The 17,224-nt window shown below is 43.2% G+C and overlaps 1 protein-coding gene across 4 annotated transcripts in view; it reads right to left on the reverse strand.

The window, feature by feature from the left end:
• LOC115162235 (serine/threonine-protein phosphatase 2A 56 kDa regulatory subunit epsilon isoform-like) overlaps positions 1-17,224 on the reverse strand; it is a 73,243-nt gene that overhangs the window by 44,444 nt on the left and 11,575 nt on the right. The window lies entirely within an intron of this gene.

The raw sequence follows: 17,224 nt of genomic DNA on the forward strand, positions 1-17,224 counted from the left end.
GTAGATAGCCCGGCATCACAGGGCTAGCTATTTAGACACCCAGCAAGTTTAGCATTCACCAAAGTCAGATTTACTATAAGAAAAATGTTATTACCTTTGCTGTCTTCGTCAGAATGCACTCCCAGGACTTTTACTTCAATAACAAATGTTGGTTTGGTCCCAAATAATCCATAGTTATATCCAAATAGCGGCGTTTTGTTCGTGCGTTCAAGACACTATCCGAATGGTAAAGAAGGGTGACGAGCACGACGCATTTCGTGACAAAAACAATCTAAATATTCCATTACCGTACTTCGAAGCATGTCAACCGCTGTTTAAAATCAATTTATGTCATTTTTCTCGTAAAAAAAGCGATAATATTCCAACCGGGAATCTGTGTTTAGGTTCAAAGACGAAAGAAAATAAAAGCATGGGGTCGACTCGTGCATGCGCCTCAGCCCATTGTCCTCTGATAGAGCACTTGCCAAAAGCGCTAATGTGTTTCAGCCTGGGGCTGGAATTACATCATTCAGCTTTTTCCCGCCTTCTGAGAGCCTATGGGAGCCGTAGGAAGTGTCACATTACAGCAAAGATCCTCAGTCTTCAATAAACAGAGTCAAGAAGCTCAAGGAATGGTCAGACAGGCCACTTCCTGTAAGGAATCTTCTCAGGTTTTTGCCTGCCATATGAGTTCTGTTATACTCACAGACACCATTCAAACAGTTTTAGAAACTTTAGGGTGTTTTCTATCCAAAGCCAATTATATGCATATTCTAGTTACTGGGCAGGAGTAGTAACCAGATTAAATCGGGTACGTTTTTTATCCGGCCGTGCAAATACTGCCCCCTATCCCCAACAGGTTAATATAATACATCAATAAAATCAATTTAGCCTCAAATAAATAATGAAACATGTTCAATTTAGTTTAAATAATGCAAAAACAAAGTGTTGGAGAAGAAGTGCAATATGTGCCATGTAAAAAAGCTAACGTTTAAGTTCCTTGCTCAGAACATGAGAACATATGAAAGCTGGTTGGTTCCTTTTAACATGAGTCTTCAATATTCCCAGGTAAGAAGTTTTAGGTTGTAAGTATTATAGGAATTGTAGGACTATTTCTCTCTATACCATTTGTATTTCATATACCTTTGACTATTGGATGTTCTTATAGGCACTATAGTATTGCCAGTGTCACAGTATAGCTTCCGTCCCTCTCCTCGCCCCGAACCAGGAACACATCGACAACAGCAACCCTTGAAGCACCGTTACCCATCGCTCCACAAAAGCCGCGGCCCTTGCAGAGCAAGGGGAATAACGAATTCAAGGTCTCAGAGCGAGTGACGTCACCGATTGAAACGCTATTAGCGCGCACCCCGCTAACTAGCTAGCCATTTCACATCAGTTACACCAGCCTAATCTCGGGAGTTGATAGGCTTGAAGTCATAAACAGCTCAATGCTTGAAGCACAGCGAAGAGCTGCTGACAAACGCACGAAAGTGCTGTTTGAATGAATGCTTACGAGCCTGCTGCTGCCTACCACCGGTCAGTCAGACTGCTCTATCAAATATCAAATCATAGACTTAATTGAACATAACACACAGAAATACGAGCCATAGGTCATTAATATGGTCAAATCCGGAAACTATCATTTCGAAAACAAAACATTTATTCTTTCAGTGAAATACGGAACCGTTCCGTATTTTATCTAACGGGTGGCATTAATAAGCCTAAATATTCCTGTTACATTACACAACCTTCAATGTTATGTCATAATTACGTACAATTCTGGCAAATTAGTTCGCAACGTGCCAGGCGGCCCAAATGGTTGCATATACCCTGACTGCGTGCAATGAACGCAAGACAAGTGACACAATTTCCCATGTTTAATATTGCCTGTTTACCTGGATTTCTTTTAACTTAATATGCAGGTTTAATAAAATATACTTCTGTGTATTGATTTTAAGAAAGGCATTGATGTTTATGGTTAGGTACATTCGTGCAACGATTGCGCTTTTGTTAAATCATCCCCCGTTTGGCGAGGTTGGCTGTCTTTGTTAGGAAGAAATAGTCTTCACACAGTTCGCAAAGAGCCAGGCGGGCCAAACTGCTGCATATACCCTGACTCTGTTGCACAGAACGCAAGAGATGTGACAATTTCCCTAGTTAAAAGAAATTCATGTTTGCAGGCAATATTAACTAAATACGCAGGTTTAAAAATATATACTTGTGTATTGATTTTAAGAAAGGCGTTGATGTTTATAGTTAGGTACACATTGGTGCAACGACAGTGCTTTTTTCGCGAATGCGCTTGTTAAGTCAACCGTTTGGCAAAGTAGGCTCTTATTCAATGATAAATTAACAGGCACCGAATCGATTATATGCAACGCAGGACACGCTAGATGAACTAGTAATATCATCAACCATGTGTAGTTAAATAGTGATTATGTTAAGCCTGAAAGTTTTTATAAGATACGTTTAATGCTAGTGAGCACCTTACCTTGGCTCCTTGCTGCACTCACATAACAGGTAGTCAGCCTGCCACGCAGTCTCCTCATGGAGTGCAACGTAATCGGCCATGATCGGTGTCAAAAATGCCGATTACCGATTGTTATGAAACCGTGAAAACCGGCACCAATTAAAAATCGGCCATTCCGATTAATCGGTCGACCTCTAATGCCTACACTGCGTTGCATGCCATTGCCTCAAGTAAATCTGAGCTGAAAAAAAACATTAGGCCACTTCGTTAAAACAACTATAGCCTATGCTCGCGTGGTAATCAAAATTCTCATCTTAACTGCCGTATTTCAAACTATCCTTTTGTGAAGCTCAGCCGGGAACTAGTTCTGTACGATGGCGAGTGGTGGAGTCGATAAACCAGAATTGTTAGATCCTCCATCATTTAAATCTCCAGTTTGGGAACACTGACTTCACAGCAGATTTCCACGCCGATGGAAAGAGAGTTGGGGATAAAAAGTTTACAGCATGTTGCCACTGTTAAGAATAGCCTATACAGAGTGGCGCATGTAAATTGTTGTCGGCCAATCACAAGTAATCAACGGGGTATTACAGTCAGGGCCGCCATGTGAAGGCAAGGCAGGAGACTATCAATGGAAAATGGAATTAAAAGTTAAATGAGAAGGATACACTACAATGACGCACACAGAGACACGCAAAGTCCCGGGCCACTCTATAAAAGCAGTGTGTGTGACTGGCTGGTCAAGCTTGAGTTACAGCTGCAAAAGAGAGTGAGCGGCTCCAACAGATGGGCTCAGCAGGTGACCAGGCCAACACCGTGCCAGAGACTGAAGGTCGATATGTACTGTATGTATACTCAGAGAGGCAGACCATCACAACACAGTGGGAGAACCACACACAGTCTCCATAGTCTCTAAGCTGCAGATAAGACAACCAGCCAGGTAAGGGTCAGGGAGGTGTTTGAGTGAGAGGATTGCGCCCGAGTCTAGTTCTGACCAGTCTTACTTAAAGTATGGGTTGCGACGTGTCAGTAAATGTATTATTATTTAATGAATTACTGGAATTGATTTGGCCAAGTGCAAATGAACTCTGTTCAGTGCGCTCTCTACTTAGCAGCGGTGTCTCTGCTGAGTTTGGCAGCTGCACGGGTGGGTGGGAGATGCCTGTGTGCTTTGCGGTTTACTGGCTCTTAAAATCGGCAGTTATCTTGAAGATCACTCGGCGATCCACACGCTGCAGCGCTGTTCTTCAGCAGCAGATGATGCGCTGTCAGCCACTGACTTGTCATTCCCACTCGCCATCACTCACCGCTGTCATCAAATGGACTCAAGCTAGCCACAAGTTCTGACTGAGATCAATCTTGATGAATCGCAAATACAGCGATGAGTTTCTCTTGGCTTAAAACAAACAGAAATAACGAGGAGCGCCCATAATGGGTTTTGTGCGGAGAAGTGCTTAGTAATGAGTCTCTCAAAATTAACAAATTAAAATACATCCTGACCAAACATCCACAGCATGACGGTAAACCCAGGGAGTTCTCTCAGAACAGGACAGAATGCTTCAGGAAACAGTGCTTCGACAGTGGAAGAGTAAGTCAGCTAGCAAGGAAGGCGTTGTTGTCATTTTATAACCGGTGATAAGCAGAAAGGAGGGAGTACTCCCTCTCATAGTAGATGTGCAGTTCTACTACGCAAAAATATAAAAAATAAAATAAAGTCGCGTTAGACAGGATTACCTACACATACTGACCAGCTCAAGTAGACAGAAGAGTGCTATATGGCAAACCAATCCAATCTCTCGGGATGTCCAGCCCACCATGGATAGCGGGAAGGTTGCTCCCTTTTTCTATGGCTAAACCAACTATGCTAGTAATTTCACAATTGTATTCATATTTACAGACAGCATACAAAATTTGTTAAGACACATGAAAGTTCACGTTCCAGAAGGAATTTGACAAAAACGCATTTGATTAAAAAGGTTTTTAAAAAGGTTTACGTTTAAACGGCTCTCCTGTGAAGTAGTGACCCGTGACATACACCTAGTTTCCTGAAATGGGCCACATATGAAAAATGATCAGGCCTATTATACGTCTTACTCTAGAAATGATTGGTGAAAACAAGTCTAGGTTGGAACTGTTGCTGTTAAAATACAACTAAACATTTTAATTCTGAACTGGAATGAACGCATTGAAGCAAGATGCTGTTTTGCGGCAAACACATTCACACAGTTCTGGATTGCTCATCTACAGCAGGAAGCGGTCTCCTGCCTGACAGAAAGCAGTAGATGTTCTGGTCCTGTTTGGCACAACATAACTATGCGAGTCAGGGCTCTCAACATTGGCATACTTAAAAAAAAAACAAGTACAGAAACAGACAATGCTGAGCATGACCTCAGGGTTGCACTGTCAAAAACTGAGCCCAGAATAGACTTGTTGAAAACTTCAACCAGCCACACCCATCTCTCATTAGGAGTGTGTGTGTTTTCTGGTCTACATCGGTGTGATGTGATCAGTTTATTTCAGTTCAGAATGAAAATGATTTATTGCATTTTAACAGCAACAGTTCCAACCTAGACAGATATGCGTTTTTAAATGGGGAAAAATAAACAAACATGAATTGCTATTTATATGGGAATTTCATTGTTATTCATTTTTGTCTATATTACATTTGTTTCAGGCATAAGGGTGATGAAATGTACCGATATTTATGTTTTTATAAGCTTGGGTCCCAGTAAAATACAGAATTTCTCATTTGGGTGGAAAGATTTAACAACCCCTGGCCTAGTTGAAACACCCAACTCTGAACCACACATCCCCTTTGCAACAGGATTTCAATTCTCACCTGAGCCCTTTGTCTGTGTGCCCCTCTTAGTATTCATCTCCTCTCTACATTGACTTTTCCATATAATAAAATACCAAAGCAGATTGGAATTGAAAAAAAAGTTCAACTCAGTCAACCACTATACAAATGAATGACTAGAGTAAATGTTGATACAAGCCTAAATATTTGTAATATTTTCAGCTATTTGCCCATTTATCTGTTCTCATATGGCAGTTTCCCTGAAGTATCATTATGAACTACGGTCAATCATTGACTGATGTAACCATCCTACGCAAACTTGGCTCTCCACTATGGTAACACTATATATATAGTCAATATAATTTGTTTTAACTTAGGCCATTGAAAGCATCTGAGGCATTGTAAAGCAACTGTTCATTTGTTATCACTAATGAAAATCACATCACCTCTTAGTAGAGTGGTGAGCAGTCTCTGTGTGCCTAAAACAAGACATTTCACTGCATCTTAGGGCTGGGCGGTATACTGTATTTTACGATATACCGGTGTTGATGCGCCTGATGCGTAAAAACTGGTTAGGGTTTTTACGTTACCTTCTATAAAAGGTATTTGAATGTTTGGTTTGTTAAATGTGATACGCCGTGTGTAACGTCCATTTTTATAGATTACTCCGCTACTTCAGTCATCCCTCTCCGCTCTACTTTCCACAGATAACTACAGTAGGCCCGCCCCGTCACTCAAGGAGCGCATTGACAGTTTGCACAGTCAATTTATGTAACCTTTATTTAACCAGGTAGCCAAGTTGAGAACAAGTTCTCATTTACAAGTGCGACCTGGCCAAGATAAAGCAAAGCAGTTCGACACATACAACAACAGAGTTACACATGGAGTAAAACAAACTTACAGTCAATAATACAGTAGAAAAATAAGTCTATATACAATGTGAGCAAATGAGGTGAGATAAGGGAGGTAAAGGCAAAAAAGGCCATGTTGGCAAAGTAAATACAATATAGCAAGTAAAACACTGGAATGGTAGATTTGTAGTGGAAGAAAGTGCAAAGTAGAAATAATGGGGTGCAAAGGAGCAAAATAAATAAATAAATACAGTAGGGGAAGAGGTAGTAGTTTGGGCTAAATTATAGATGGGCTATGTAACAGGTGCAGTAATCTGTGAGCTGCTATGACAGCTGGTGCTTAAAGCTAGTGAGGGAGATGTGTTTCGAGTTTCAGAGATTTTTGTAGTTCGTTCCAGTCATTGGCAGCAGAGAACTGGAAGGAGAGACAGCCAAAGGAGGAATTGGCTTTGGGGGTGACCAGAGAGATATACCTGCTGGAGCGCGTGCTACAGGTGGGTGCTGCTATGGTGACCAGTGAGCTGAGATAAGGGGGAACTTTACCTAGCAGGGTCTTGTAGATGACCTGGAGCCAGTGGGTTTGGCGACGAGTATGAAGCGAGGGCCAGCCAACGAGTGTACAGGTCGCAGTGGTGGGTAGTATATGGGGCTTTGGTGACAAAACGGATGGCACTGTGATAGACTGCATCCAGTTTATTGAGTAGGGTATTGGAGGCTATTTTGTAAATGACATCGCCGAAGTCGAGGATCGGTAGGATGGTCAGTTTTACGAGGGTATGTTTGGCAGCATGAGTGAAGGATGATTTGTTGCGAAATAGGAAGCCAATTCTAGATTTAACTTTGGATTGGAGATGTTTGATGTGAGTCTGGAAGGAGAGCTTAGTCTAACCAGACACCTAGGTATTTGTAGTTGTCCACATATTCTAAGTCAGAACCGTCCAGAGTAGTGATGCTGGACGGGCGGGCAGGCAGGTGCGGGCAGCGATCGGTTGAAGAGCATGCATTTAGTTTTACTTGTATTTAAGAGCAGTTGGAGGCCACGGAAGGAGAGTTGTATGGCATTGAAGCTCGTCTGGAGGGTTGTTAACACAGTGTCCAAAGAAGGGCCAGAAGTATACAGAATGGTGTCGTCTGCGTAGAGGTGGATCAGAGACTCATCAGCAGCAAGAGCGACATCATTGATGTATACAGAGAAAAGAGTTGGCCCAAGAATTGAACCCTGTGGCACCCCCATAGAGAATACCAGAGGCCCGGACAACAGGCCATCTGATTTGACACACTGCACTATCAGAGAAGTAGTTGGTGAACCAGGCGAGGCAATCATTTGAGAAACCAAGGCTATTGAGTCTGCCGATGAGGATGTGGTGATTGACAGAGTCGAAAGCCTTGGCCAGGTCAATGAATACGGCAGCACAGTATTGTTTATCATCGATGGCGGTTACGATATCGTTTAGGACCTTAAGCGTGGCTGAGGTGCACCCATGACCTGCTCTGAAACCAGATTGCATAGCGGAGAAGGTGCGGTGGGATTCGAAATGGTCGGTAATCTGTTTGTTGACTTGGCTTTCGAAGACCTTAGAAAAGGCAGGGTAGGATAGATATAGGTCTGTAGCAGTTTGGGTCAAGAGTGTCCCCTCCTTTGAAGAGGGGAACGACAGCAGCTGCTTTCCAATCTTTTGGAATCTCAATGCAGCACGTGCAACAATGTTGATGACGACGATGCTGTTTTCACTTTGCTTCTTAATATAAATCCACTAGCATTCTATAAATGAGACTATTAGTTTGTGTTTCTTACATCTGCAAATGGCTAGTTTGTCTTTTCTTAGCAAGTTGGGCCTAAATCGGTTTGGCCACTAATGCTAATCACTAGTTAGCTAGCTAATAAATGTACTGAGTCAGAGCAAACGTAACAAGCCATACTACCTGATAATACCAGTGAGTGTGTAGAGCTAAATCAGTATGTTTGTGCAATAGTATCTTCTAAATCAAAGAAGAATACGTGAAGCATGAACGTGTTAGCTACATGAAGTAGCTAAGAGAAAACATTCAATCTTGCCAAAGATTATAGGGTGCCCTAGGAAACAACACTTGTTCGCACCCTGTCACAATAACTCTTCCTCCTCTCGTAGCATCGTTGTACCATTAGGTGCAAAAACTCGACGTACCCAGTAGCAGCCCACTTTTTGGAAGCAAACCACTACTTCGTCCTTACGTTATATCGGCATCGAACATGTCACCCTCCCTAGGAGGGGGTGACCTTGACAATAAAACATTTTTAAACGAGAGGCTGCCTGGATATTTAATTTTAAAAAAGAGCCTTGCTCCCTTCGGTCTCAACGTCGACTTTGATCCAAAGCCATTTCTTGCGAATGTGATTTTGCTATTCATTGTAAATGTTTGCAAGCTTATGTTGCCAAATTGTATCTATGATTGTATGCTATCCATTCATGTGTTTTATATCCATTCATGTGCTTTATATGTTCAGTTTATATCTGTAACTAACCATTGCTATCAAGCCAAAACCAGCCACCTATGTGTGTCCTTTGAAACTATATAAACTAGTTACCCTCAGTGTTTGTCATTATACCCTGATGACAGCTTGTCTTTCAAAACGTTGGTTATAAAATTATTGCATCTGAGCTCCTAGTGTGCGGCTCTCCTTTTCTTTTTCCAAGTGTTCTACTCCACTAACCAGCACCTCGCCTGAACAGGTGTGTGTTTCTTTCACCTCCACAATAACTCTTCTTGGCATTTTTCATTCGTTGTCATGTCAAACACTACTACATTCATAGTGCACACCATTATATTCTAACTATAGAATTTGAACAATCATTCCATTTCCATGATTCCAACAGTTCACACAAGTATTTTGCTCTAAATCGCGAGTCAAATAGTAATTGCAACATTTGGTTAACCTCTCTTGGGTAGGGGGTAGTATTTTCACGTCCGGATAAAAAAACGTACCCGATTTAATCTGGTTATTACTCCTGCCCAGAAACTAGAATATGCATATAATTGTTTGATTTGGATAGAAAACACCCTAAAGTTTCTAAAACTGTTTGAATGGTGTCTGTGAGTATAACAGAACTCATATGGCAGGCCAAAACCTGAGAAGATTCTATACAGGAAGTGCCCTCTCTGACCATTTCTTGGCCTTCTATAGCCTCTTTATCGAAAACAGAGGATCTCTGCTGTAACGTGACATTTTCTAAGGCTCCCATAGGCTCTCAGAAGGCGCCAGAATGGGGAATGATGACTCTGCAGTCCCTGGCTGAAAAACAGTAGGGGTTTTGGATAGTGGTCGATCTGAGAACAATGACACGGGCGCGCGTGAAGACACCATTTTCTTCTTTCAGTCTCCGGGTCGGATTATTATCGCTATTTTACGAGAAAAATAGCATAAAAATGCATTTTAAACAGCGTTTGACATGCTTCGAAGTACGGTAATGGAATATTTTAAAATGTTTGGTCACGACATGCGTCCGCGCGTCACCGTTCGGATAGGGACCTGAAAGCACAAACAAAACAGAGGATATTTGAACATAACTATGGATTATTTTGAACCAAAACAACATTTGTGGTTGAAGTAGAAGTCCTGGGAGTGCATTCTGACGAAGAACAGCAAAGGTAATGCAATTTTTCTTATAGTAATTCTGAGTTTAGTGAACGCCAAACTTAGCGGGTGTCAAATTAGCTAGCCCGTGATGGCGAGCTATCTACTCAGAATATTGCAAAATGTGCTTTTGCCGAAAAGCTATTTTAAAATCTGACACAGAATTGCATAAAGGAGTTCTGTATCTATATTTCTTAAAATAATTATGTTTTTTGTGAACGTTTATCGTGAGTAATTTAGTAAATTCACCGGACGTTTTCGGTATGTTTGCTAGTTCTGAACGTCACATGCTAATGTAAAAAGCTGTTTTTTCATATAAATATGAACTTGATTGAACAAAACATGCATGCATTGTATAACATAATGTCCTAGGAGTGTCATCTGATGAAGATCAAAGGTTAGTGCTGCATTTAGCTGTGGTTTTGGTTTTTGTGACATTATATGCTAGCTTGAAAAATGTGTGTGTGATTATTTCTGCCTGGGTACTCTGCTGACATAATCTAATGTTTTGCTTTCGTTGTAAAGCCTTTTTGAAATCGGACAATGTGGTTAGATTAACGAGTCTTGTCTTTAAAATGGTGTAAAATAGTAATATGTTTGAGAAATTGAAGTTATAGCATTTAAGGTTTTTGAATTTCGCACCACTCGATTCCACTGGCTGTTGACTAGGTGAGATGATTTCGTCCCACATACCCGAGAGAGGTCAAAAATAAGGCCTAGATTGTTTGCGCATATTGTGCAGCTCTAAGTGAAAATAACCTCAAATGAATACAGGAAGTTGAGAAATTGATCATTTATTTTTAGTTGAAGTTTAATTGAACAGAATAAAACAAATCAGAATGGAGAAAGACCCATTGAAATCACTTAAAATGTATGCGTTGCCACCCGAGGGTGATATGATATTTTGGACATATCGTCCAGCCCTACTACACCTATCCAGTGTATGTGATAAATATGTTTCCTCTCCTTTCAAAAAGGCACTCTGGGTAATCTAGGGCTGTCCACACAAAGGTTCTCTTCACACACAGCGTCAGGTGAGAGGGGCAACGAGATCTGGGAAAATCACATAGCAAACATTCCACGAGCCATAGGCACAACTCTGAAAACACCTACCTGCCTGCAGCAACACCTACCTGCCTGCAGCAACACCTACCTGCCTGCAGCAACACCTACCTGCCTGCAGCAACACCTACCTGCCTGCAGCAACAGCAACACCTGCAGCAACAGCAACACCTGCAGCAACAGCAACACCTGCCTGCCTGCCTGCAGCAACACCTGCCTGCCTGCCTGCCTGCCTGCAGCAACACCTGCCTGCCTGCCTGCCTGCCTGCAGCAACACCTGCCTGCCTGCCTGCCTGCCTGCCTGCAGCAACACCTGCCTGCCTGCCTGCCTGCAGCAACACCTGCCTGCCTGCCTGCCTGCAGCAACGCCTGCCTGCCTGCAGCAACGCCTGCCTGCCTGCAGCAACAGCAACGCCTGCCTGCCTGCAGCAACAGCAACGCCTGCCTGCCTGCAGCAACAGCAACGCCTGCCTGCCTGCAGCAACAGCAACGCCTGCCTGCCTGCAGCAACAGCAACACCTGCCTGCCTGCAGCAACAGCAACACCTGCCTGCCTGCAGCAACAGCAACACCTGCCTGCCTGCAGCAACAGCAACACCTGCCTGCCTGCAGCAACAGCAACACCTGCCTGCCTGCAGCAACAGCAACACCTGCCTGCCTGCAGCAACAGCAACACCTGCCTGCCTGCAGCAACACCTGCCTGCCTGCAGCAACACCTGCCTGCCTGCAGCAACACCTGCCTGCCTGCAGCAACACCTGCCTGCCTGCAGCAACAGCAACACCTGCCTGCCTGCAGCAACAGCAACACCTGCCTGCCTGCAGCAACAGCAACACCTGCCTGCCTGCAGCAACAGCAACACCTGCCTGCCTGCAGCAACAGCAACACCTGCCTGCCTGCAGCAACAGCAACACCTGCCTGCCTGCAGCAACAGCAACACCTGCCTGCCTGCAGCAACAGCAACACCTGCCTGCCTGCAGCAACAGCAACACCTGCCTGCCTGCAGCAACAGCAACACCTGCCTGGCTACCACAACATCCTCTGGCAGACAGCCAACAGGAGAGGAAGGTTGCTGTGTGGCAAACAGAGAAGCTACTGCCCAGCCACAGTACGACTCACCTCTACACCAGCACTCCTTAGAGATGCTTGCTGCACAGGCAGATCCACCTTTCTCCTACGTCCCACTTAAAAGCTCAGTCAAACCCTCTTTCGTTCTTTCCATTCGCCATCTCTACTATAGCCTAGTAAACCATGTCCCTCTGCCATTACCACTCCATTCTCTCCACTCAGCCCCACAGACAGACCAGCACAGCCCTGCCGGCCAAGTCATAGAGAGGGCACCTAGCAGGCCAACTATAACACTCTTACCCCCAGCAGCACCACAGACACTCACTCAAGCAGGTTTCCGTACCGCTGTAGAATCCATCAGCCAAAACTGTTTCACAAAACATAAAAACATGACTGTGTAAAAATCAGTTTGTTGCTGTAGTGGGCCCACGCTCCCCTGTGCTGCTTGTTTGGAGCGAGTGGGTCTGGAAGTCTAAAGAAACACCTCATGGATCAGGTTACCCCTGAGGGGAGGTGTGGAGGGGAGCAGGGGGCAGAGCCCAGGAAACAGCAGAGGGGGGCTCTACGGCCGGTGCTTAACACCCACCGCACCCTTTACCATGTTCCAGTCTTCATTCTATTTCTGCTCACGAGGTCAGAGACAACGATCCAGCTTACGTATTATACAGAGACATGGTCCTAAAAACCAGTATCTCCCCAGCTCTCTTCCTTAAAAAGGTCCAATGCAGCCTTTTCTCTCAATATAAAGTCATTTCTGGGTAACATTTAAGTACCTTACTGTGATTTTTAATTGAAAACAATGGTCAAAAAGAAACAATTAGCTTCTTAGCAAAGAGCAATTTCTGAAGAAAAAATGAAGCTAGGAGATGTCAATGGTCTGAGTGGGCAGGGGAAAACATAAATTGGCAGAGTGGTTTGGAACTCTTTCTTATTCGTCTATTAACCTCTTATGCTAGGGGGCAGTATTTTCACTTCCGGATGAAAAGCGTGCCCAAAGTAAACTGCCTGTTACTCAGGCCCAGAAGCTATAATATGCATATAATACGATTTGGATAGAAAACACTGAAGTTTCCAAAACTGTTAAAATAATGTCTGTGAGTATAACAGAACTCATATGGCAGGCAAAAACCTGAGAAAAATCCAAACAGGAAGTGGGAAATCTGAGATTTGTAGTTTTTCAAGTGATTGCCTATCCAATATCCAGTATCCAGTGTAAATGGTCAGATTGCACTTCCTAAGGTTTCCAGTAGATGTCAACAGTCTTTAGAAAGTTGTTTCAGGCTTCTATTGTGAAAGGGGAGTGAATAAGAGCCGTTTCAACAATTGGTCAGGCTGAAAGCCTTTAGTTTAGTCTCGCGCGCCGTTCCCTTTCCTTTCTAATGACAACGGAATTGTCCTGTTGGAATATTATTGAAGATTTATGATAAAAACATCCTAAAGATTGATTATATACATCGTTTGACATTTTTCTACGAACTTTAAATTGAACTTTTTTTACTTTTCATCTGGACTTAGTGCATTTGGATTAGTGAACTAAACGCGCGAACAAAAAGGAGGTATTTCGACATAAATGATGGACTTTATCGAACAAAACGAACATTTATTGTGGAACTGGCATTCCTGGGAGTGCATTCCGATGAAGATCAAAGGTAAGTGAATATTTATAACGCTATTTCTGACTTTTGTTGACTCCACAACTTGGCGGGTATCTGTATGGCTTGTTTTGGCGGCTGAGCGCTGTACTCAGATTATCGCATGGTGTGCTTTCGCCGTAAAGCTTTTTTGAAATCTGGCACAGCGGTTGCATTAACCTGTTGGGGCTAGGGGGCAGTATTGAGAATTTTGAAAAAAATGTGCCCATTTTTAACTGCCTCCTACACCAACTCAGAAGCTAGGATATGCATATTATTAACAGATTTGGATAGAAAACACTGAATTTTCTAAAACTGTTTGAATGGTGTCTAAGTATAACAGAACTCATATGGAAGTCCTGAGACAATTTCTAACAGGAAGTGGGTATCTGATGTGTTGAATTACTTTTAAGCCTATGCCATTGAAACACACATTGAGCACTTCCTACGCCATCCACTAGATGTCACCAGTCTTTACAAAGTGGTTTGAGTCTTCTACTGTGAAAACTGACCGAAAAAGAGACTTGGAAAGTTGGTCATAAGCGGATGGCCTATACGACTCTGGCGTGCGAGTGCATGTTTGGGTACTCTCGTTCCAATACGTTTTAAAAGAGAATGCAAATGTCCGCCTTGAATATTATTGAAGTTCTGATTGAAAAAGGCCCTAATGATTTATGCTATACAACGTTTGACATGTTTGAACGAACGTAAATATTTTTTTTTCCCCTCTTTGGTGAAGACAAGTCCGGCAGGCGACGTTCATGTTTTTGAGTAGCCTACAGGACGCGCTAACACGGAGCTTTTTGGACATAAATTATGAGCTTTTTCGAACAAAACTACATTTGTTATGGACCTGGGATTTCCGGAAGTGCCTTCTGATGAAGATAATCAAAAGGTAAGGGAATATTTACATAGTATTTTTGATCTCTCCAACATGGCGCCTAGTCTGTATCACCAAGCCTATTTTTCTGAGCATACCACCTCGTTTATTGCAAAGTGTGATGTCCCAGTAAAGTTATTTTTAAATCTGGCAATACGGTTGCGTTCACGAATGTTAATCTATAATTCTTTGAATGACAATATAATATTTTACCAATGGTTTCGAATAGTAATTATTTAATTTGTTGTGCTGATTGACTGGCGGTATTGGAGGGAAAATATTTTCTCAACATCAACGCCATTGTAAAATGCTGTTTTTGGATATAAATATGAACTTGATAGAACAAAAAATAAATGTATTGTCTAACATAATGTCCTAGGAGTGTCATCTGATGAAGATTGTCAAAGGTTAGTGCATAATTTTAGCTGGTTTTCTGCTTTTGGTGACACCTGTCTTTGCATTGACAAAACATTACACAGCTATTTTCAATGTACTGTCCTAACATAATCTAACTTTATGCTTTCGCCGTAAAGCCTTTTTGAAAATCGGACAACGTGGTTAGATTAAGGAGATGTTTATCTTTCAAAGAGTGTAAGATAGTTGTATGTTTGAGAAATTTGAATTATGACATTTAATTGTTTTCAAATTTGGCGCTCTTGATATTTCACCTGCTGTTGATAGGGTGTACCAGGGGTCCCTCTGCCATGGAGCATTAGGACACATTAATCCTTTCTCCAGGCGCCATGTTAGGCTCCTACTACTCCTTTCTCTGTCACTATCACCACCCCTCTAACGCTCTGTGTAGAGGCTCTTAAAAAGAACTACCACAACAAAACTCCTGACTTGCACACTGACGGAGGCATCCATGCAGGCCTGGAACAACTAACGGGAACACAACATCTAGGAATAAAAAGGTGCTCTTGTTGAGGCCATGGGCTCTGCAGTCTAGAAAATAAAAATGTGTATCATTGTTGATGCGGGGTGAAAATCTGTCCCCTTTCAAGAAAACTCAAAAGAACTGAAACATTAGGAGGTTCTGATAAAGTTCCAGGAAAACCATATCATTTCCCTGGCTGTGACTAGCAGGCGAAGTCTGATAGGCCTCCTTCCCAGTCTCACCACTCTCCAGAGTACATACTAAAGCACTCTGCCCCTATGGGTCAAAGGTCAGTCAGTGGATGATTAAAGAGGGCATGTAGCGGCGCAGCGTGGAGGGACGAGGCATCGCCAGTCACCACAACCTAGTTGGATAGATTAACCCAGGCCCTGCAGCTGAGCTAACAGGCCACAACACACACACACCTCCTCACAGCCAGACAAAAGCTACTTCCTCATTTGGTTTACATGGTCCCAGACCAGAATACAGTGCTTTGAAAATTAATCCTTCCTTCCTCTACTCCTTGAAAGTGTGCAATGATCTAACATGAATGGATAGATGAAATAAAAAGGGTTTCACAATGCTTTCATCAATACAGTCATGTCAGATCTGTGATCACTTTACAGGATGGAGGAAGGTAGATACCATTTCAATGCATTTAAACTCTGCTGCTGAGTTTCACTGTGGTGGTGTGCTCATCCCTTTAACTGGAGGCTATGATATGAGACACTTCCAGCAAGTTAATAAACCACTGGACTCCTAGATATGCATCTACTTGGTGTGCTCCTTTGAGGAGTTATATAAATGGAGGAGATTAGAGGTAAAAAGCTGTCACTAAAATGGAATCCGATATATTTATTTTAAAAAAGGCACTCACGCAAAGATGACAATCTTTACATTTAATCATTTTGAATTATTGTAGCCAATATATTTGCACCTTCTATCATGCAGGTGTTAATAAGGACATAGATGGTATACACTAAGAGTAGAAAACATTAGGAACCCCTGCGCTTTCCTTGACACACTGACCAGGTGAAAGCTATGATCCCTTATTGACGTCACTTGTTAAATCTACTTCAAATCAGCGTCAATGAATGTAACGAGACCTGTTAAAGATGGATATTTAAGCCTTGAGAAATGGTGTGTGTGCCATTTAGAGGGTAAATGGACAAGAGAAAAGATTGAAGTGCATTTGAATGGGGTATGGTTGTAGGTGCCAGGCACACCGGTTTGAGTGTGTCAAGAACTGCAACGCTGCTGGGTTTTTCATGCTCAACAGTTTGCCGTGTGTATCAAGAATAGTCCACCACTAAAAGGACATCCAGCCAACTTGACAACTGTGGGAAGCATCAGAGTCAACATGGGCTAGCATCCATGCAGAAAGCTTTCGACACCTTACAGTCCACACCCCAACGAATTGAGGCTGTTCTGAGGGCAAAAAGGGGTTTGTACACAGTGTATAGTGCACAGCAGTGCTGCCCAACCCTATCATCATCGAGGCATGAATGCAGAGCAAAGTCAGGCACACAGGCAGAAAATAAGAGCGCGACTGGGCATAGTGTCATTCTGACTAACAACAGGACATCAACAGGAGACAGCTACCCACCCGGTCCTCAGAGAAAGGAGAGGACATAACCTGAGAGGTCTGCACCCTGCTCGCCCAGAGCTCTGCCATGTTCTGCAACTGCACTGGCAGGTAACAGTGACAGACTAACTCACTCACAGCCAGGCAAATAGACTGTAGGGTGGCCCTGAGTGGATAAGGGCGAGGCGAGGCCATGCTTAATGGGGCACTGGTGTGGCAGACAACCTCAAGAGGGAGGGACACACCCTGGCTGCTAAAGGCGGCTGAGGTTGAGGCGGGGGGGGGGGGGGGGGGGGTCTAGGCTCTGGCTCCTGTTGGGGAGCATTCCACACATCACTCTAGTCTCACTAACAGCCTGTATAGAGCCAGGCCTGAAGCAGAGGACTGACGTGCCTGTGAATCAGCAGGCTT

Source organism: Salmo trutta, chromosome 25 (genome assembly GCF_901001165.1).
Source record: "Salmo trutta chromosome 25, fSalTru1.1, whole genome shotgun sequence".
NCBI lineage: Eukaryota > Metazoa > Chordata > Actinopteri > Salmoniformes > Salmonidae > Salmo > Salmo trutta.